Genomic DNA, 23818 nt, shown 5'->3' with positions numbered 1-23818 from the left:
CCCTGAGGATTGAGCAGAGGAATGTCAAGTTTTCTTCCAGGCCAGCTTCCGCCCTGGGATGTTTAGGGCAAACTCTCATTTCAAACCTCAGTTTCTGAGGCTCCTTGCTTATGGCCATTTAGTGTGCAAGGAGGCTCCTGGTTGAGAAAGGTTCAGACAGAACGACGCAGGTTCTAATCTGTGGCAGTGGGCAGTGGGGGGGGGCGGGAGGGGTCACTGCAGGAAGAGGCATTTGCTGCCTTAGGCAGTTAAACCATTGCCCTGTCTTCAGAATGGTTCAGCCAGCAAGATTCTGTGGAGTCCGCCTCCTGGCACCATGCTATAGTCGCCGGATTTTGGGTCTGGAGCAACCGAGATCTTTGTCCGACTCTTCCAGAGCGTGCTTTCTCTCGGGAGCACGTCTGGGGACTGGCTTCTCGGCTTCCACCTTTGCTGGCGTGGCCAAAGGAGCATCCCCGTAGGCCCGGTAGCCACCAACCAGGCACTATGTCTCCCCATGCCAGCCCACCTGCGTTTCTCCACACCCTCGGTTGAGGACATGGTAGTGACCAGGTGTAGGAGGAGAAACGGGAGCCACAGATGCTGCAAAGAAAATCAGAACTGATCAGTCACTTCTGCTGTACACAGTCTCCTGCCAGAATTTCCCTCTCTCATGTCTCTCCCAGTTTCTGGCTGAAGACCTTTAATCTACTTGACATCCAAAACACAGCCTTGGCCCATCACCTCTATGAGTCCCTAGAGAAGGGACACTGGCTGCAAAAGCAATTCCTAGAGCCTACGGCTGCATCAGGTGAGGTAGTCTCTTCACTGTTTCCAGGGAAAACAGTAGAACCCGAAAGTAATTGCAATCATGATCCTCTCCATCTCTCCCTTCCACAACAGAGAAAACATTTCTTGCAGTGTGTCACTTCTGAGGCTTTAATGGAAACGTCTTTCAAGTTTTGGAAAAAGATAATCTAACATAAATTGGTTAAGGACCCCTCCCACCTTGGCAACCCCTATTGGGCCCCATTTATACTGCCTGTTACAACCACACTGAACTCTAGCCCTCTGATACTTTCATCTAGGTTAGAACAAGGCCAAATACTGAGGCAGAGTGATCAGGAGACTCAGAACTGGGTTCTGGGTACCAAGTGTAGGCTCACATCCACCCAGTCTCCTGGGACACCATCTGCTCAGCCCTCCAGTCTCACTAGCACTTCATCACCCCCATTGGTTCTTCCGGTCTTCCCATGAATATGGCACCACCCTCTCCCTTAGTACTCAGCAGCTTAGTATGGGATGTGTCTGAGGGGACTGATATAGAGGTGTACATGACAGCACAGAGGTGCCTGGGTTTGAAGGTGCAGTTCAAGAGTGACCCTCTTCCTCAAACTGCTCCGTGTACCATCTGCCAACAAAAATGCACTTGTCTTTTGCTAAGAGGCCAATCAGGAAAGGGTCTGAATGGAAGCATCCTGTAGCCCAAAGTGGAAAGCTGCATTTATAAAGATCAGAAGCTTCCTGCACACTAGTTCAGGGACGACCTTTCACTTGTCCTCAGCAGCGAGCACTGTGGGACACTGAAGTTGTCCCAGGTCACTGGTATTACTTACAGCTGGGAAAGTGCTGAGGTTTACGTAGTGGGCAATCCCCACAGGAACATGTGGCAGCCAGGTGAGGTTGTGTGTACACCATGCCTCTTCTACAGATGCCCAGTCTCGTGTACCTGCTGCACTGCCCAGCCAGGGCACAGAGCACATGTTTGAGTAAATACAGACAATCTGGTCAGGCATTCTCTCTCAGACAACCAAAGAGATTGGTATCTGGTGGAGAACTTGTAGGGAAGTTTCTCTGAGGGCAGCACGTTTCCATAGTTACGCTGCCATGGAAACTGTGAGAAGGCCTGTGAGGTCATCACTACCCAGTGAGGTCATAATAAGGAACCTGTGACTTGCAGGTCAGGCTTCAGGAGGAGGGGCAGTTTTGTGGAGGAGAACAGGGTAGAGGCAGAGGTACTCTGCCTGGCCCCTCACACCTGGGCCTCCTCACCCATGCCCTAGTCTAGTAGACACCGCAGGTGGGGCGTGCAGGTGGGCTGGTACAGCCCCAGGGGCCCCAGGAGGGCAAGAGAGACCCACATTCTGAAATTGGCTTGAGAGGCAAGATTAACGTTAAGAGACAGCTAGGTTGTATGGCACTGACCCTAAGAGGCAGAGAATTGTGTGGACTGGGGAATCAGGGAAGGCTCCTTGGCAGTGGGCCTGAAGGACAAGTGAGATTTGGACCCATGGGGAAGAGAGGGAAGACATTCCAGTTTGGACGAATAAAAGCAAAGACATACTCTTCTCGACCTTGTCCTGACCCAAATATAAATTCATAGAACCCTCACATTTTTACACCTGAGGGCTTAAAAAAACCAAGATGTTAAGGGGCGTGCCCAGTGTTACACAGGTAGTGGAGAGGTGTTCTGCTCAATGGTTACGTTTATGTCGGGGCTCCGGATTTACAGCTGATAGGAATGTGAGGACAAGCTCATGCCATTTCAAACATTTCCAAGTGATACTGAGAGAGATGTTAAAGGTGCAAAATGAGGGTGCTGAATGACCTCACAAAGTGGGAATGGTGGGCCCATTTTAATATGAAATTGAAAACAAGATCATGACAAAAGGACATAATACAAAATGACAACATGATCATTACAGTCCCCTCTCCCCTAGAAGTAAAAATCATTATAATCCTCTCTCTCTCCACCATGAAAGGATGAGACAGTCTCACCAGCAGCCCCCGTGAAAAACATGGTCAACACTGTGAAGAGGTGTTAGTAAGACGACTTGGTCCGACTCAGAGAAGGAAAGGGACAACTCTGCCCTTAGCCTGATCAGGCCCACAGGAAGGAAACACATTTGGGGCAGCCTTTGATAGTGTGGCAATGAGAGAGAACCTTCTTTAGGAGGGGACTCCCTGTTGCCGACCTTGAAAAAGCAAAAATGGGACCTTTGTTTACTGGGGCTGTTGCAGAGGGGATGTGCCCAGGAGGTAGAGACTGCTTGGACTACACTTTTAGAAGTTGGGCCACACTGGTTGAGAACCACAGCACCTTCTATCCCTAAACTGCTTGAGTCAGTGGGTGCACGTTAGGACAGACGAAGTCAGGCCTAATTGAAGCAGACTGCCTTTTGGAGTGGTAGAAGGTAAAATGTGAAGGGGAATGCTCTGGCGGAGGTTTGTCATGGCAGGTGGGCCAGCATGAGACCATTCAGAATCTCCAAGGCTCCAGAGATTACTTGGCTAGGAGCATCCCTCTGATGTGGTGTGGGGACTCCTACCTTAACAGGACCTGGCTGGGCATCTGGGGAGGCAGAATAAATGGTTTATTAACTTAAGAGAGCGAGAGAATCACCTGGGGGCTTCCACAAAACCACTTAAAAAGCCCTGTACCTGGATTCTTGAGCCAACCCTCAGAAAACTTATCTAGATCTGGAGTAGGGCTCAGGAAGCTGCACTTTTAAACCCCAATCGTCCAAGGATAGAGTGACCAAATTATTGTGTATTCTCGGTTGCTTTGGGGAGTCAAAGTGGGCAATATTAAAAACTGCAGCAGGCATACGTATAAACAGGGAATATTCAAGGCAAGCAGAGGTGTACAGTTATTCTATGCATGAATCAGATTTGAGAAAAGCTAGCCTGGTGGTTAAAGAACACAACCCTTAGGACAGACAGACCAGATTCTTTCCTACTTACTTGTGTGATTTTGACCAAGTTCTTTTATACTTCTGACTGTTTCTTCATATGGAAAAGAGCTATGACTGTACATTTAGCACAATATTCTCTTTTGGCAAAGGTTGCTCTGGGTCCATTTGTGTTCTCTGCAACTTAACCCTTTCCAGTGTGCAAGCATTTTTAAGTTGTTTGGTGAAGTATTATTACACTTGACTTTCAACAGTTCATTACTTTGGTCAAAGCTTATATAATGCTGCAGAGACTAGAACCTATGCAGAGATAGTGAGAGGAGATTATAAGCTTATTCTGCCAGTTTATAAAAAAGTTTAACCTTTTCTCCTCTTCTTCCACCTGCCACCACGAGATGAGAAACAAGGCAGAGCCTGGAAATGCACACCAAGCAATACTTCTGTGTCAGTTTGCCTTTTATTCCTCTGCTAGTACTTCCCAGAGAGATTTCACCAAAAGTGCCTAAGCTTGCCATGGCCATTGTTGTGAAGAAAGTTTCTCTCTATTGCTAGTCACATCCCCTTTTCCTTCTCCTGCGGGCTTAATGGATGTTTCGGGGCAGGAAACAAAATTTAAAGTAAAACATCACTTGAAAGAGCCTTCGTCCTAAGTGTGGTAGTTTGGAGTGTGAATCTTCTCAGAGTCTCCTGAATTCTGCCCCAGTGGAAACTGTTATTAAGGGGCACCCACAGAAACATCGCTTATTGTTAGAAACCATGACATAATACAGAGCCAAGATCGACATTATTCTTCATGTGAAAGACTACAGAGAGCCAAGCTCAGTAGTTCACCCTCAAGTGTTGGCCAGCAACTTAACTTTTGAAGCCAGACTGCAGCCCGGGTTTTCAGAAGGTGACTAGGCAGCCCAGAGCACCGTACTGACAAGTGTGCTCAACCATCCAACACAGAGGGAAAGGTCCCTGTTATGGCATCATATATAAGCCTGCTGCAATACGGTTTGCTGGTTCAAAGGCTCTCTCACTGAGGACCCCAGTCCTGGAAGGCTTCTCCTCCGGTGAGCTGCCAGTTCAATCTTCTGAGCCAGGCTCACATCCCAGGGATGGGTCACAAAGCTGACAACAGTGCCTGGCACCTTGCTCCCCACCCGGCCCACCCTCCCTGCTCTGTGGATGTAGTCTTGCAGGGTGAGAGGGAAATCATAATTGAGGACTAGCTCCACCTGGGTGCTGTCTAGGACCCAAGAGGCGATGTCTGTGCAGAGAAGAATGTCTCGGGAGCCCTTCTGGAAGGACTGGAAGATGCCTGCTCTCACTGAGGCTGGCATCTGTCCCTGCAGTCTTAAGTGTTGGATTTTGTGGTCATCCAGAATATATACCCCAGCCAGTTCACAGCGCTGGAGCAATTACAGAACACCAGAACAGTTCCTGCGGGGCCAGTCCTATATGCTCTGTAATGCTGCCTGAGGATGTGCACCAACCCAGTCACCTTCTCTGTTCCCTTCGGCCTCATGAATGTCTGTCTGACGTGAGGCATGATGCAGTGGAGCTTGTCACTGGTAACGGTGGTTAGAGAGTCTAAGCTGGCAACTTTACTCAGCAGATGGCCTACACCTTCAGGAAAAGTGGCCCCCACCAGCACTAACTAAGCTTTGGGATTGAAGGGGTCTTTTAAGTCAGCTGGGTCTTCTGCTATATGGCTCCCCTCCAAGATGTAATCCACCAGTCCAGGAAGCTTTCATCCAACAGCGTGTCTGCATCATCCAACACCAAGAAGGAGAGCTGCTCCAGGCTGATCAGTTGAGTTTTTAGGGCATTCCACAGAGGCCCCAGAGTGGCCACCAGAATATCTGCTGGAGGTTGTTTGGACAGTTGCAGCCTGATCCTCCTCATGCCATGGCCTCCCCCTAACTCCCGCCCCTGGAGGTCCAAGGAGCTGCCCAAGAGCTGGGCCACAGCCCACACCAGTTCAGCTAATTCTCGAGAAGGCACAAGAACCAGGCCTCGAGGAGCAGGGATACGAAAGGGGTCCAGGCTTGGCTGGCCCAAGAGCCGTTGAAGGAGGCATAGCATGTAGCTGACAGTTTTGCCACTTCCGGTTTCTGCGGAGCAGAGGATGTGGCGGCCGCAAAGGAGTGGGGGAATGGTACTCGACTGAATGGTTGTGGGCAGAACAACTTCGGGAGCAGCCTTTTGTAGTGCACTCAGAACGCGGAGCTCCAGACCCAGTTCGGTGCAGCTGCCCTTGGGAGAGAGGTTCCGCAGCGCTGGAGCCTCATGTTGCACGCACTCGATGGAGAAATGGGCCGCGTGGACGCACCAATTCCTCCAGCCATGCGAAGCGAGTAGCGCGGCCTCCCAAGGACCCAGCTGAAGTGTGCCCACTGGTTCAACTCCGGTCGCCGCACTGACATAAGCAGCGGCCCAGGTCGCGCCAGCACCGGCCACGGGGGGCTCCGCTGCCTGCTCTGCCGCTCTTCCTGCCACCGCTGTAGAGCCCGCAGCATGCACACCATGGGCAGGGGATCGTTGGGACCGGGGACCATCATGTCCCGGCGAGGAGCCAGAAGCAACCGAGCCACGAGTGACAGCAGCCGCCGTGGCAGAGCCATACTCCCCTTGTTGCGGGAGAGGCGTACAACTGTGATGTCACGGGTGCAACAAGGCCTTGCTGACGGTGGCTGGCATGGCTCAGTAAGGCCCGCGGAATCGGCGAGGTGTGTGGAAGGAGCGAGATCTGTAGAGCTCAGCAGCGGCGATGTCTGTAGGTCCGAACAGGGGATGGTGACTCCAGACCCCAGCCAACCTTGGGGAAGGGTGCGTGATGGAGGCAGGAACGGCGTCCAGACATAGGCGGTGATGGGGACCTGGCATTACGAACCAGGAGGGCGGAGGGCTTCTGGCGATCCAATGTCCAATCCCTGCCATGCTCTTTTGTAACCCTCACAGCTGCTGTCATGGCTTGGCCAGTTCGGGTCTCCCCCTGTGACATAGGAGGTTGTGGCGATGTTTTCCCAGATGTGGTCCCCATGTAAGGTCTTTTAATACAAGTATTTATTGAGAGTGTGAGTGACTGGTCAGGCCTGGGGGCCGAGACCAGGAGTCCGGAGTCATAGGTCCAGGCTCACCTTTCCCTTAGAGCTCCCCAGAGAGCTGAGGGCCCCGAGGGCAAGCTGATGGCCTTCAGCGTATCTTCTCTTCAGTCAAGAGAACTCATCTCGTGGTGCTTTGCCCCTTTCTTTTCAGCTGAGGTTCATTCTCCCCTCCCTTGTCACCCTTCCCAACTTCTCATCCTGAACCCACTGCTTTCTTGGGTAGTTCACCTCCACCAGCTTTCCAGTCAGATACCTCAATTCCGTAAATAGCAGCGAGGAGGGTCCTGCTACAGGTTTGTGGCTTGTCTCACAAAGCCATGGTCAGGCAGAATATTTTACTTGAATTCAGTTGTTCAGGTTGGGAAAAGCGTTATTACACTACTGGTACTTCTTGAACGGATCCCAAAAATGGGTGTCTGATCATTTCTGTAATTTCCAGTGCCTGGGGTAGGAGATAAGGTAAGCGTGGATTAACCACCTGGGAGGTTCTTAACATCTGGAGAAAGAGTTTTACTTTCATCAGATATCGTTATAGAGATAAATACTCTTAAATTTCAAATAACATTTTGATACACGATAGACTTTCTGGAGAGTTACCTGTTAAGCCAGCAGAGGAGAGAGGTTTGAGTACTCATGGGTGAACAGAGTCATTGGATAGAGCAGTGGCTCTTGAGTGAGGGTGATTTTGCCCTCACCCTTCCTCCAGGACGTTTGACAATGGCTGGAGACATTTTTCTTTATCACATCTGGGGTGTGGGGGTGGTGGTGCTGCAGGCATCTAGTGGGTAGAGGCCAGGATGCTACTACGTATCGTACAAGGCATAGGACAGCCCTCCCCACCACCCCAAAAGAATTCTCTGGCCCAAAATGTCAAGAGTGTGCTATGGAGAAACCTAGGATTGAGGCTGAGGACTGAAGAGAGGCTGAGGTTTTCACATGTACTCTCACTTCAGGTAGTTAGTCACCGTTTGCCAGACAGTCGTGTGGCCCTGCCCCTTTCCCAGAATCTGTAGCAGGCACACTGATGCCATTGCTTGTCATGTCCTTGGGATGAGCAAACGATGGGGACTCGTCAAAGTCATAAACACAGGAAGGAGTGATTTAGGAGGGTGACGTGGGAGAAGAGAGCATTAGGAGGAACAAAATTGTCCTCATGTGTTTGAGAAATGTGCCAGATGGAAAAGAGATGAGGCGTGGCATGGGGTGTACCATTGCAGAAGGCAGACTGGGACTGATGCGTGAAAGGGAGTCAGATTGTGAATTTATATTGTTTTTTTTTTTTTTTTTTTGCGGTACGCAGGCCTCTCCCTGCCATGGCATCTCCCGCCGTGGAGCACAGGCTCTGGACGTGCAGGCTCAGCAGCCATGGCTCACGGGCCCAGCCACTCCCTGGCATGTGGGATCCTCCCAGACCAGGGCATGAAACCGTGTCCCCTGCATCGGCAGAAAGACCCTCAACCCCTGCACCACCAGGGAAGCCCCAAGATTGTGAATTTGATATAGACTGCTGTAGCAACTAGAAATGCCTAGATCTGTCTAGACAGTGCTGGGTTTTCTGTCACTGCAGAGTTCATGTATAGGCTGATGACCACTGATTGGTGATATGACAGAGGGGAGTTGATATAAAGGGTGCTCTAAGATATTATGATTCTACACTACTTTTACTATTCTTTCCCAGAACTCGGAGTTTCTCGTTTGTTAGCTGAAGAGCTCCTTGGATGTCTGCTCTGACATGTTTCATCCATTTACATGTGCCACTCTCTTTCAGGTACAAAACAAAGAATCACTTTGCACAAAGCCAGAAGGGATACACTGAAAGAATGATCAGAAAAGAATAATACATAGGTATGTATTTGCATTGACTTTCTCCAAATATTTGAGACAGGGTAGCTGGTTAGTGGCTGCTTTCTCATGCTCGAGCCCTTACAGCGTGATCACCTCAGAATGTCATAGGGATTGGAGCCTGTCTGAGCCAGTCTGTCTGTGCCCGTGGCCCCTAGTTTCTTCTTGTCATTGCTTTAGATACTGCATAAGGCCCTTCTCTTTTCCTCCCGCTCACAGCAGACATTGAGTAACCTCTAGTTGTGTCTGAGATGCATATTTCACAGTATAGTACTTTAGAAACGAGAAAGGTTTACTTATTGTGGAAACAAATGTATGCCACGGGGAGTGTTAGTGTCACTTGGTAATGATTTTCCCAGTACTGCCATGGTAACTCACGTTGCCTGGTTACTCCTTAAGTTTTCAAAGGAATTCTTCCTTGGATCTCAGGTGATAGTGGTACATTCCTTCCTTCATTTATTCATTCAGTATATATTTTCTGAGCACCATGTATGTGCCAGGTACTTTTCATATGGACAGTGAATGAAACAGACAAAATTCCCTCCCTAGTGAACTGTATATTCTGATTTAATTGGCTTGGGGTGAGGCCTGGCCATTGGTAGTTTTAAAAATCTCTCCAGATGATTCTAATGTACAACTAGGTTTGAGAATCACAGTTACAAATGAAGCACTTTGGGAATTGCAAAGGCATTTGCAGAAATAAAAAGTGGCTCTTGGTATTCCTTCTCTACTCCTGCATTCTCCTGCCTGCATCAGGACTGTTGTACAAGTGCCAATCATTTTCTTTTCAGACCTTTTCGCTGTTTGCCTAGACCCTTTTCCCCTCTTTCTAACCTAACACCCTACCTCCTTCTGGTCTTTCAACCTCCAGTCCATCATCTGTTTGAGATTTATCCTAAACTTGGTGGGAAGCCATTGCAGGGTATAAACAGAGAAGTAGTGTTAGCAGAGATGCCTTTTTCAGACACCATACTGCCTATTGTAAGAGAATGGGTAGGAGGGGCAGGAGAAGATTTGGGGAGACTCATTAGGAGACAGGCTTTGTGCACAGTGGTGGCCTTGGAGATGGAGTACAGCAGGCAGGTTAGAGTCATATTTGGAATGTTAGTGATGGCTTGGAGGCCAATAGGAGTAAGTGATGAATTGGGTGTGGGGAATGTGGGTTAAGGATGTGTAATTGGGTAAATGGAGGTGCTACTTACTGAAATGGGAAAAGTTTTCTCTCCACATATTGGCCTGATAAACACCTTCTCACCCTTTAGACCTTAAATCAGAGATCCTTTCTTTTTTTATTTTAATGTATTTTATTTTATTTCATTTTTATTTGGGCTACAATGCCAGCTTGCAGTATCTGAGTTCCCCAACCATGGATTGAACCCAGGCCCCCTGAAATGGAGGCACAGGGTCCTAACCCCTGGACCACCGGGAAATTCCCAGCAGAGATTTTTTTAATATGTTTTAATTAATTAATTAATTAATTTTTGAACACATTGGGTCTTCGTTGCCCCACGTGGGCTTCCTGTCGTTGCGGCGAGCAGGGGCTACTCTTCATTGTGGTGCACAGGCTTCTCACTGCAGTGGCTTCTCTTGTTGCGGAGCACAGGATCTAAGCGTGTGGGCTTCGGAAGTTTTGGCGCATGGGCTCGGTAGTGGTGGCTCGCGGGCTTAGTTGCTCCGAGGCATGTGGGATCTTCCCGGATCAGGGAGCAAACCCGTGTCCCCTGCATTGGCAGACGGATTCTTGTTTTTGTTTTTGTTTCGTTTTGTTTTAAACATATTTTTTGGAGTATAATTGCTTTACAATGGTGTGTTAGTTTCTGCTGTATAACAAAGTGAATCAGCTATATGCGTACGTATATCCTAATATCCCCTCCATCTTGCGTCTCACACCCACCCTCCTGATCCTACCCCTCTAGGTGGTCGCAAGGCACTGTACTGATCTCCCTGTGCTACGCCACTGCTTCCCAGTAGCTAGCTATTTTACATTTGGTATTGTATACTCTCTTACTTCATCACAGCTTACCCTTCCCCCTCCCTGTGTCCCCAAGTCCATTCGTTACATGTGTATCTTTATTCCTGTCCTGCCCCTAGGTTCATCAGAACCATTTAATTTTTTTAGATTCCATATATATGTGTTAGCGTACGGTATTTGTTTTTCTCCTTCTGACTTACTTCACTCTGTATGACAGACTCTAGGTCTATCCACCTGACCACAAGTAACTCAATTTCATTTCTTTTTATGGCTGAGTAATATTCCATTGTATATATGTGCCACATCTTCTTTATCCATTCGTCTGTTGATGGACACTTAGGTTGCTTCCATGTCCTGGCTATTGTAAATAGTGCTGGCTGGTGGATTCTGAACCGCTGCACCACCAGGGAAGTCCCCAGAGATTATTTCTTAAGGGAGGCCCTCCTCAAGCCTCATCAGTCTCTCCCCTGCTGACCTAGACTCCCACAGCCTTACGTAACTTCTCCTTCATAGCACCATGCACAGTTTTAACTTCACACATATTTGTAAGTTCCTTTTCTATAACCCTCTGTTCTATTGAACCTTTCCCTCCTGCCTCATCATTTTATCTCTAGTGCCTACCAGTGCTTGGCATATCTTAGGGGCTCAGTTAGTGTCTGTTGAATAAATAATTGGAGACAGAGGACAAGGCTTAGGAGGGGAGATCAAGGCTTTGTTTTTTACATGTGGAGTAGGAGATGCCCTTAACACATCCGAGTGGGGATGGGTTTTGAGAGGTTGGTGTGAGGTTGGGATGCCTTTGGAGATGATCATGGCCAATATTTTAAACCATGGGAGTGAATAAATTTGTGAGGAGGATGTGTGAAATTAGATGGGAAGAGGGCCCACGACTGAGGAGCAACCTCAACATGTGAGGGGAGGAGGTGAAACCAGCAAGAGACTGAAAAGCAGGGGTAGAGAGAAAAACTGGGAGAGTGTGCGGTCGATGAACCCAGGGAGGAGAGAGATCAAGCAAGAGGGGAGGCTCCACCACGCCATGTGCTGCTAGCAGAACAAGATTGAGGACAGGTGAGTGTCTCGTAGATTGAGCCACTTCGAGGTAATTGGTGACTTTAATCAGAGCAGTTTTGGGAGAGTGGCAGAAGGGGAGGCCAGGCCGGAGTAGGCTGAGGAGTAAAAAGTTAGTAACTCTGAGAAGAGCATCCTTGGCAAGCTTTGTGGTTTTTAGAGGGGACCATGTTTGCTTAGATTAAATAAATTAACAGTTATCTCTGGGCCATGGGATTTTGATTTTCTTCATTTTACTCCTGTTGCTCTACCTTCAAAATATTTTAGAATGTGACCACTTCTCACCACCTCCCCTACTATCTCTCCGTCCTGAGCCACCATCATCTCTGACATCGGTGACTGAAGAGCCTTCTAACTGATCTGCCTGTGTCTACCGTGGCCCCCACAGTCTGTTTTTCATACAGCAGTCACCGTGATCATGGGGAATGTGAACAGTCATGCCACTCCTCTCCTAAAATCACTTCACTGGCTCCTATCGTGAAGAGCTAACAAACCCGCAGAGCATCCTACAAGACCATTCGGGGTCTGACCACTGTGTCCTATCTGCTTACTGCTGTCCATCCATTGTGTATCTGACTTCCATTACCCTCTTCTCCTTTCTGTGCTGCAACCACAGTGGCCTCCTTCCTGTTCTTCTAACACACCAGACAAGCTCCTGCCCCAGGGTCTTTGCACTGGCCCTTTCCTCTCCTGTGCACTCTTCCACTAGATACCAAATTGGCTACCTCAAATCTCTGCTCAGATGTCATCTTCTCATTGAAGCTTATCTGGGCTTCTCTATTTAATATTTTAACCTATGGGGATGAGGTGCGGGGGGAAATGGGTGAGGGTGGTCAGGGGATACAAACTTCCAGTTACAAGACAAATACATTCTGGGATGTAATGTACAGAATGGCAACTATGGTTACCAATACTGTATTGTATCTTTTTTCTCTTTTCATTTAATTAATTTATTTGTTTATTTTTGGCTGTGTTGGGTCTTCATTGCTGCACGTGGGCTCTCTCTAGTTGTGGTAAGCGGGGGCTCCTCTTCATTGCGGTGCGCAGGCTTCTCATTGTGGTGGCTTCCCTTGTTGGGGAGCACCAGCTCTAGGAGCGCTTCAGTTGTTGCAGCATGTGAGCTAAGTCGTTGTGGCAGTGGTCCAGGTCGTGCCAGCACCGGCCGCGGGGGGCTCAGCTGCCCGCTCTGCCGCTCTTCCAGCCGCCGCTCTAGAGCCCATGGGATGCGCACCACAGGCAGGTGCTCGCTGGGACCGCGGACCTTCAGGTCCCGGTGAGGCGCCAGAAGCAACCGAGCCACGAGCGACAGCAGCCGTCGTGGCAGAGCCATACTCCCCTTGTTGCGGGAGAGGCGTATGACAGTGATATCACGGGCGCACCAAGGCCTCACTGATGGTGGCTGGCGTGAATCAGTAAGGCCCGTGGAATTGGAGAGCTGTATGGAAGGAGCGGGATCTGTAGAGCTCAGCAGCGGCAAGGTCTGTAGATCCGAACAGGGGATGGTGACTCCAGACCCCGGCCAACCTTGGGGAAGGGTGCGTGATGGAGGCAAGACCAGGGTCCGGACATACGCGGTGATGGGGACCTGGCATTACGAACCAGGAGGGTGGAGGGCTTCTGGCGATCCAATGTCCGATCCCTGCCATGCTCTTTTATCACCCTCACAGCTGCTGTCATGGCTTAGCCAGTTCGGGTCTCCCCCTGTGACTTAGGAGGGTGTGGTGATGTTTTCCCAGATGTGGTCCCCATGTAAGGTCTTTTAATACAAGTATTTATTGAGAGTGTGAGTGACTGGTCAGGCCTGGGGGCCGAGACCAGGAGTCCTGAGTCGTAGGTCCAGGCTCACCTTTCCCTTAGAGCTCCCCAGAGAGCTGAAGGCCCTGAGGGCAAGCTGATGGCCTTCAGCGTATCTTCTCTTCAGTCAAGAGAACTCATCTCGTGGTGCTTTGCCCCTTTCTTTTCAGCTGAGGTTCATTCTCCCCTCCCTTGTCACCCTTTCCAACTTCTCATCCTGAACCCACTGCTTTCTTGGGTAGTTCACCTCCACCAGCTTTCCAGTCAGATACCTCAATTCCGTAAATAGCAGCGAGGAGGGTCCTGCTACAGGTTTGTGGCTTGTCTCACAAAGCCATGGTCAGGCAGAATATTTTACTTGAATTCAGTTGTTCAGGTTGGGAAAAGCGTTATTACACTACTGGTACTTCTTGAACGGATCCCGAAAATGGGTGTCCGATCATTTCTGTAATTTCCAGTGCCTGGGGTAGGAGATAAGGTAAGCGTGGATTAACCACCTGGGAGGTTCTTAACAATTGGAGAAAGAGTTTTACTTTCATCAGATATCATTATAGAGATAAATACTCTTAAATTTCAAATAACATTTTGATACACGATAGACTTTCTGGAGAGTTACCTGTTAAGCCAGCAGAGGAGAGAGGTTTGAGTACTCATGGGTAAACAGAGTCATTGGATAGAGCAGTGGCTCTTGAGTGAGGGTGATTTTGCCCTCACCCTTCCTCCAGGACGTTTGACAATGGCTGGAGACATTTTTCTTTGTCACATCTGGGGTGTGGGGGTGGTGGTGCTGCAGGCATCTAGTGGGTAGAGGCCAGGATGCTACTACGTATCGTACAAGGCATAGGACAGCCCTCCCCACCACCCCAAAAGAATTCTCTGGCCCAAAATGTCAAGAGTGTGCTATGGAGAAACCTTGGATTGAGGCTGAGGACTGAAGAGAGGCTGAGGTTGTCACATGTACTCTCACTTCACCTAGGCAGTCACCATTTGCCAGACTGTTGTGTGGCCCTGCCCCTTTCCCAGAATCTGTAGCAGGCACACTGATGCCATTGCTTGTCATGTTCTTGGGATGAGCAAACCATGGGGGCTCCTCAAAGTCATAAACTCAGGAAGGAGTGATTTAGGAGGGTGATGCGTGAGAAGAGAGCTTTAGGAAGAACAAAATTGTCCTCATGTGTTTGAGAAATGTGTCAGTTGGAAAAGACATGAGGCGTGGCATGGGGTGTACCATTGCAGAAGGCAGACTGGGACTGATGCGTGACAGGGAGTCAGATTGTGAATTTGATATAGACTGCTGTAGCAACTAGAAATGCCTAGATCTGTCTAGACAGTGCTGGGTTTTCTGTCACTGCAGCGTTCATGTATAGGGTGATGACCACTGATTGGTGATATGACAGAGGGGAGTTGATATAAAGGGTGAACTAAGATATTGTGATTCTACACTACTTTTATGATTCTTTCCCAGAACTCGGAGTTCCTTGTTCGTTAGCTGAAGAGCTCCTTGGATGTCTGCTCTGACATGTTTCATCCATTTACGTGTGCCACTCATATTTCAGGTACAAAACAAAGAATTGCTCTGCACAAAGCCAGAAGGGATACACTGAAAGAATGATCAGAAAAGAATAATACATAGGTATGTATTTGCATTGACTTTCTCCAAATATTTGAGACAGGGTAGCTGGTTAGTGGCTGCTTTCTCATGCTCGAGCCCTTACAGCGTGATCACCTCAGAATGTCATAGGGATTGGAGCCTGTCTGAGCCAGTCTGTCTGTGCCCGTGGCACCTAGTTTCTTCTTGTCATTGCTTTAGATACTGCATAAGGCCCTTCTCTTTTCCTCCCACTCACAGCAGACATTGAGTAACCTCTAGTTGTGACTGAGATGCATATTTCACAGTATAGTACTTTAGAAACGAGAAAGGTTTACTTATTGTGGAAACAAATGTATGCCACGGGGAGTGTTAGTGTCACTTGGTAATGATTTTCCCAGGACTCCCAGGGTAACTGACATTCCCTGTTTGAGCCTATCACCGGAAAAAATGAGAATCAACAGTCACAGGCTGGCAAAACTGCACTCCAGCAATATTTACCAGAGGCAACACTTAGAAGCAACGAAAATGTCCATCAACAGAGGAATGCAGAGAGAAGAAGTGGTCCATGTACAGAATGGCATATTGCTCCACTAAAAACTATGAATTAAATTTAAAAAACAAACATAAGTAAGGAGACGTAAGCTTTTGGGGGTATATCAGGGCACATTGCACTCTAATTTATAACTGAGGAGCACCACTGGCAGGAAGATCTATTTCCCTAGGTGCCAGAGTGGGGAACGTAGAAATGCTGCCGTCCTCTGGCTGATACCTGCAACAGAAGCTTTGAAATCTGTCTTAATGGGCACTTCATATGCACAAGTAGTGCAGGGCTGCAAATGAAACCTGTCCCTAGAAATGTCTTGATGCAGGTAAAGGCCAAAACATTGCAAAATGTGGCACATACTTCAAGAAAACAATTTGAAGAAGTCAGCTGTAATAACAGTTTGAAAACTAAAAGGACATGCCTGAAAGCTCAATTTCAAGGGAGTATGAGACACATGAAAACCCAACCACAAAGAAGTACCAGCTTACACCACTCAGAATAACCATCAGCAAAAAAAAAACTACAAGTGATCAATGCTGAAGAGGTTTTGGAGAAATGCATACCCTCAATTGGAAGTGGGACATAACCTGCTAAGAGCCACTAATGGGAACAGAATGGAGGTGCCTTTAAAAGGTCAACCTTGAGCTACTATATGATCCAGCAGGCCGACTTCCCAGGCTAAATCCTAAGAAGACAGAATTGGAAAGACACAGGAAGGCAAATCTGCACTGTAGAAGTATTACAATAGCCAACACATGGAAGCAACCGAAACGTCCATCAAGAGATGAGTGGACACAGAAGAACTGGTACGTGTACAGATGGAATATTAGCCAAGGCAAAAAATGAAACAATGCCATTTGCAGGACCATAGAGGAGTCTAGAGGTAATCATTGCAGCTTGTAGTAAGTGAGAAAGCGAAAGACACATATCCTATCATATCACTTATCACTTATGGGTGTTACCTAAAACTTGATACCAATGAAGGTATTTCCAGAGAGAAAGGCAATCACAGATTCATTAAACCAACTTATGGTTCACCAAATGGAAAGCTGTGAGGATTGGATACATCACGATATTGGGGTTATCAGAGATATACAAACACCTGTGAAATATATAATCACCAAAAACCTACGGCATACCAAGGGAAGACTACACAACGTCGTATCCTAACCTACATGGGAAAAGGATCTGAAGAAGAATAGATATATGTATATGTGTAAAAGAACCACATCTTTCACGCCTACAACAAACAAAACATTGTACTCTAATTTGCTGTGATAAAGAATAAAAATTAAATTTAAAAAACAAACAAGAAGTAATGAGACATGATCTTAAGGGGCTTTTCTTGGCACATTCCATTCTAATTTACAACCTACAACACAACTTCCATTGTGGCTCTGTTGCCCTAGGAAGCAGATTTGGTAAGGAGAAGTGCTGCCGCCTTCTGGTCGTTTCACACAACAGAGGTAATGGTCACTTAATATTCAAAATAATGGCAGGCCTGTAAATGACACCTGCCATAAAAAAAAAAAAAAATCCGGGGGTGGTAAATCGACCAGAAAATTCAAAAGACGTCAACATTTCAAGAAGACCATTTCAAGAGGCATATCTTATGCACATTTTGTCTTTTCTTTTATTTTTCCTTTAAAATAAAAGGGAATAGAAAAATGTGCAACATCAGCAATTAATTAAGCCGTGCAAATCCAATTACAGAAACGTTCACCTCACAGCCGTCAGAATGTTCTTCAGCAAAAAGTCTACAAAGAATAAATGCTGAAGGGGTTTCAGAGAACTGTGTACCCTCTAGCTGCCGGGGGGATGTAAAGTGGTAACAGCCAGTAGTGAGAACACAATGGAGGTGTGTTTAAGGGTAAATTTGAGCTACTATGTGATCTGGTAGGTCCTTTGATGCGCCTATCAGCTGAGCAGAGCAGAATGGAGAAGACACGGGCTGGCAATCCTGCACTGCAGGAACTTTTTTTTTTTTTGCGGTAAGTGGGCCTCTCACTCTTGTGGGCTCTCCCGTTGTGGAGCACCGTCTTGGGACACGCAGGCTTAACGGCCATGGCTCATGCATGTAGCCGCTCGGCGGAATGTGGGATCTTCCCGGACTGGGGCACAAACCCGTGACCCCTGCATTGGCAGGCGGACTCTTAACCACTGCACCACCAGGGAAGCCCTGCAGGAACATTTAACATAGCCAAGACTTGGAAGAAACCAAAATGTCCATCAACAGAAAAATGCACAAAGAGGAAGTGGTCCATGTAAACAATGGAATACTAGCCATGGAAAACAGCGAAACAGTGCCGTTTGCCCCACCATACAAAGACCTAGAGATAATCACCCAACTTGAAGTAAGAAAGAAAGTGAAAGACAGATATCCTATGCCATCACTTATAGGTGTTACCTAAAAATTGATACTCAGGAACTTATTTCCAAGAGAAGGAAAAGCATGGATTAAGAGAAAAAATTTACATTTAACCAAATGGAAAAGTGTAAGGAATGTATGAATTACGATATGGGGGTTAACAGACATGTACTAATACATATGAAATACAGAATCACAAAATACCTATGGAATACCAAGACAGGTCTACTCAACGCTCTTTAATAACCTACACGGTAAAGGATCCAAAGATAAATAGACAGATACATTGATATAATGAACCAGATTCTGTACACCTAGGAGAAACAAAATAGTTTTATCAAATTTGCTCTGATCATTAATAAAAATTAAATTTAAAAAACAAACAAGAATTAAGGAGATATAAGCTCTTGGGGATGTGCCCTGGCACTTTCCACTCTAATTTGCAGCCTACTAACACGATTTCCAGGAAGGCTCTGCTGCCCAAAAACGCAGAGTTGGAAATGTAGAAATGCTGCCGCCTTGTGGCCGTTTCCTGCAAGAGCGGCTTTAAGCTCACAGCTAATGGTCTCTTAACATTCCCAAGGACTCAGGGCTGTAAAGGACACCTGCCCTAAACAGTTGAGCTGAGGTAGGGAATGGACAAGAAAATTCAAAACTGGCCAAATTTTCAAGAAGATACTATGAAGAGGTAAGTTTGACTGACTCTCTTTTTTAAAGAAAACAGGAAAATGGGTAAAAGCTCAACCTCAGGAATTATTAGACTCAGGCAAATCTAATCTGCAAAAAGGTTTCAACTCACACAGGTCGACTGACCATCAACAAAAAGCCTACAAATAAAAAATGCTGAAGTGGTTTTTGAGAACTGTGTACCCTCTAGCTGCTGGTGAGATGCAAAGTGGTAACAGCCAATAATGAGAGCAGAAAGGAGCTGCGTTTAAAAGTAAAAACTGAGGTACCGTTCGATGCAGCAGGCCCACCGCTGTGCCTCTCACCTGAGATGACCAGAATCCAGAAGACAAACGCTGCCAAAGCTGCACTGCAGCCTTATTCACAATAGCCAAGACATGGAAGCAACCTAAATGCCCATCAACAGATGAATGGATAAAGAAGAAGTGGTCCACGTACACAATGGAATATTAGCCATGGGAAACAATGGAACACTGCTCTTTGAGGTACCACAGATGAGCCTAGAGGTAATCACAGAACATGAGGTAAGTTGGAAAGCAAAAGACGTATATCCTATGATAGCACTTACAGGTGTTACCTAACAACTGACAAAAATGGACATATTTCCACAGAGAAAGACACACACAGACTTCAAAAACAAACTATGCGTATCTAAAAGGAAAGGTGGTGGCAATGGATAAATTAAGATTAGGTTTACCATACCTATACAAATGCAGATTAAGCACATATATCAGAAAGCCCGAGCACATAGCAAGGGAGGTGTGCAGAACACTCTGGAATCCTTTATACAGGAAAAGGATCTGTACATGGATAGATATATATGATGTACGAATGAACCAGTTTCTGTACACCTAGGACAAAGTGTACTCTAATCATTACCCTGGTTAAAACAATTAAAACAACGAACAAGAAGTAATGAGACATAAACTTCAGGGGCTTTTTCCTGGCACATTCCATTCTAATTTACAACCTAGTAACAGGACTTCCAGAAAGGCTCTGCTGTCCTAGTAACCAGATTTGGGAATGGAGAAATGCTGCCGCCTTGTGGCCGTTTCCCACAATACCCGCTTTAAACCCAGTGCTAATGGTCACTAAATATTCACAATCACTGCAGGCATGTAAATGAAACCTGCTCTCAAAAAAAATCCTGGGGTCGAAAAACGACCACAAAATTCAAAAGAGGGCAACCTTCCAAAAACACAGTTTCAAGAGGTATATTGTACTTACACTATTTTTTCTCTAAATAAAAGAGAAACGTGTGGGGAAATGATGAATATTAGGAATTATTAAAGACATGCAAATCCAAATTACAAAAACCTATCAGCTCACACCAGTCAGAATGGCCATGAGCAAACATTCTTCAAACAATAAATGCTGAAGGGGTTGTGGGAAAACGCACACCCTCGGTGTTAATTGGGATGTGGTAAGAGCCGCTAATGAACACACAATGCAGGTGCTTTGAAAAGGTAAACACTGAGCTACCAGTCAATGAATCATACCCACTGTTGGGCCTATCACCTGAGAAAATGAGAAGCAAAAGTCACAGCTGGCAACACTGCACTCCAGCAATATTTACCAGAGGCAACACTTAGAAGCAACGAAAATGTCCATCAACAGAGGAATGCAGAGAGAAGAAGTGGTCCATGTACAGAATGGCATATTGCTCCACTAAAAACTATGAATTAAATTTAAAAAACAAACATAAGTAAGGAGACGTAAGCTTTTGGGGGTATATCAGGGCACATTGCACTCTAATTTATAACTGAGGAGCACCACTGGCAGGAAGAGCTGTTTCCCTAGGTGCCAGAGTGGGGAACGTAGAAATGCTGCCGTCCTCTGGCCGATACCTGCAACAGCAGCTTTGAAATCTGTCTTAATGGGCACTTCATATGCACAAGCACTGCAGGGCTGCAAATGAAACCTGCCCCTAGAAATGTCTTGATGCTGGTAAAGGCCAAAACATTGCAAAATGTGGCACATACTTCAAGAAAACAATTTGAAGAAGTCAGCTGTAATAACTGTTTGAAAACTAAAAGGACATGCCTGAAAGCTCAATTTCATGGGAGTATGAGACACATGCAAACCCAACCACAAAGAAGTACCAGCTTACACCACTCAGAATAACCATCAGCAAAAAAAAAACTACAAGTGATCAATGCTGAAGAGGTTTTGGAGAAATGCATACCCTCAATTGGAAGTGGGACGTAACCTGCTAAGAGCCACTAATGGGAACAGAATGGAGGTGCCTTTAAAAGGTAAACCTTGAGCTACTATATGATCCAGCAGGCCCACTTCCCGGGCTAAATCCTAAGAAGACAGAATTGGAAAGACACAGGAAGGCAAATCTGCACTGTAGAAGTATTACAATAGCCAACACATGGAAGCAACCGAAACGTCCATCAAGAGATGAGTAGACACAGAAGAACTGGTATGTGTACAGATGGAATATTAGCCAAGGCAAAAAATGAAACAATGCCATTTGCAGGACCATAGAGGAGTCTAGAGGTAATCATTGCAACTTGTAGTAAGTGAGAAAGCGAAAGACACATATCCTATCATATCACTTATCACTTATGGGTGTTACTTGATACCAATGAAGATATTTCCAGAGAGAAAGGCAATCACAGATTCATTAAACCAACTTATGGTTCACCAAATGGAAAGCTGTGAGGATTGGATACATCACGATATTGGGGTTATCAGAGATATACAAACACATGTGAAATATATAATCACCAAAAACCTACGGCATACCAAGGGAAGACTACACAACGTCGTGTCCTAACCTACATGGGAAAAGGATCTGAAGAAGAATAGATATATGTATATGTGTAAAACAACCACATCTTTCCCGCCTACAACAAACAAAACATTGTACTCTAATTTGCTGTGATAAAGAATAAAAATTAAATTTAAAAAACAAACAAGAAGTAATGAGACATAATCTTAAGGGGCTTTTCTTGGCACATACTGTTATAATTTACAACGTACAACACAACTTCCATTGTGGCTCTGTTGCCCTAGTAAGCAGATTTGGTAAGGAGAAGTGCTGCCGCCTTCTGGTCGTTTCACACAACAGCGGTAATGGTCACTTAATATTCAAAATAATGGCAGGCCTGTAAATGACACCTGCCATAAAAAAAAAAAAAAAATCCGGGGGTGGTAAATCGACCAGAAAATTCAAAAGACGTCAACATTTCAAGAAGACCATTTCAAGAGGCATATCTTATGCACATTTTGTCTTTTCTTTTATTTTTCCTTTAAAATAAAAGGGAATAGAAAAATGTGCAACATCAGCAATTAATTAAGCCGTGCAAATCCAATTACAGAAACATTCACCTCACAGCCGTCAGAATGTGCTTCAGCAAAAAGTCTACAAAGAATAAATGCTGAAGGGGTTTCAGAGAACTGTGTACCCTCTAGCTGCTGGGGGGATGTAAAGTGGTAACAGCCAGTAGTGAGAAAATAATGGAGGTGTGTTTAAGGGTAAATTTGAGCTACTATGTGATCTGGTAGGTCCTTTGATGCGCCTATCAGCTGAGCAGAGCAGAATGGAGAAGACACGGGCTGGCAAACCTGCACAGCAGGAACTTTTTTTTTTTGCGGTAAGTGGGCCTCTCATTGTTGTGGGCTCTCCCATTGCGGAGCACTGTCTCGGGACGTGCAGGCTCAACGGCCATGGCTCATGCATGTAGCCGCAAGGCGTCATGTGGGATCTTCCCGGGCCAGGGCACAAACCCGTGTCCCCTGCATCGGCAGGCAGACTCTTAACCACTGCACCACCAGGGATGCCCTTCAGGAACATTTAACATAGCCAAGACTTGGAAGAAACCAAAATGTCCATCAACAGAAAAATGCACAAAGAGGAAGTGGTCCATGTAAACAATGGAATACGAGCCATGGAAAACAGCGAAACAGTGCCGTTTGCACCACGATATAAGGACCTAGAGATAATCACCCAACTTGAAGTAAGAATGAAAGTGAAAGACAGATATCCTATGCCATAACTTATAGGTGTTACCTAAAAATTGATACTCATGATCTTATTTCCAAGAGAAGGAAAAGCATGGATTAAGAGAAAAAATTTACATTTAACCAAATGGAAAAGTGTAAGGAATGTATGAATTACGATATGGGGGTTAACAGACATGTACTAATACATATGAAATATAGAATCACAAAATACCTATGGAATACCAAGACAGGTCTACTCAACGCTCTTTAATAACCTACACGGTAAAGGATCCAAAGATAAATAGACAGATACATTGATATAATGAACCAGATTCTGTACACCTAGGAGAAACAAAATAGTTTCATCAAATTTGCTCTGATCATTAATAAAAATTAAATTTAAAAAACAAACAAGAATTAAGGAGATATAAGCTCTTGGGGATGTGCCCTGGCACTTTCCACTCTAATTTGCAGCCTACTAACACGATTTCCAGGAAGGCTCTGCTGCCCAAAAATGCAGAGTTGGAAATGTAGAAATGCTGCCGCCTTGTGGCCGTTTCCCGCAAGAGCGGCTTTAAGCTCACAGCTAATGGTCTCTTAACATTCCCAAGGACTCAGGGCTGTAAAGGACACCTGCCCTAAACAATTGAGCTGAGGTAGGGAATGGACAAGAAAATTCAAAACTGGCCAAATTTTCAAGAAGATACTATGAAGAGGTAAGTTTGACTGACTCTCTTTTTTAAAGAAAACAGGAAAATGGGTAAAAGCTCAACCTCAGGAATTATTAGACTCAGGCAAATCTAATCTGCAAAAAGGTTTCAACTCACACAGGTCGACTGACCATCAACAAAAAGCCTACAAATAAAAAATGCTGAAGTGGTTTTTGAGAACTGTGTACCCTCTAGCTGCTGGTGAGATGTAAAGTGGTAACAGCCAATAATGAGAGCAGAAAGGAGCTGCGTTTAAAAGTAAAAATTGAGGTACCGTTCGATGCAGCAGGCCCACCGCTGTGCCTCTCACCTGAGAAGACCAGAATCCAGAAGACAAACGCTGCCAAAGCTGCACTGCAGCCTTATTCACAATAGCCAAGACATGGAAGCAACCTAAATGCCCATCAACATATGAATGGATAAAGAAGTGGTCCACGTACACAATGGAATATTAGCCATGGGAAACAATGGAACACTGCTCTTTGAGGTACCACAGATGAGCCTAGAGGTAATCACAGAACATGA

General features: G+C 46.1%; 2 pseudogenes across 2 annotated transcripts; both read right to left on the bottom strand.

Moving 5' to 3' along the window:
* Positions 1 to 277: 277 nt before the first annotated feature.
* LOC307051075 (DPEP2 neighbor protein-like) lies at positions 278 to 1775 on the bottom strand (annotated as a pseudogene). The gene is made up of 2 exons: positions 1709 to 1775; positions 278 to 582 (listed from the first exon to the last, which is right to left on the bottom strand). The product of its transcript is annotated as a DPEP2 neighbor protein-like (transcript).
* A 2867-nt stretch (positions 1776 to 4642) lies between these two features.
* LOC307051074 (putative ATP-dependent RNA helicase DDX28) lies at positions 4643 to 6280 on the bottom strand (annotated as a pseudogene). Its single transcript has one exon. The product of its transcript is annotated as a putative ATP-dependent RNA helicase DDX28 (transcript).
* Between the last annotated feature and the right edge of the window lie 17538 nt (positions 6281 to 23818).

The sequence above is a fragment of the Hyperoodon ampullatus genome (genome assembly GCF_949752795.1).
Source record: "Hyperoodon ampullatus genome assembly, chromosome: 4".
NCBI lineage: Eukaryota > Metazoa > Chordata > Mammalia > Artiodactyla > Ziphiidae > Hyperoodon > Hyperoodon ampullatus.
Note: the sequence above shows the minus strand (reverse complement) of the source record. Positions and strands in the feature narration are given on the sequence as shown.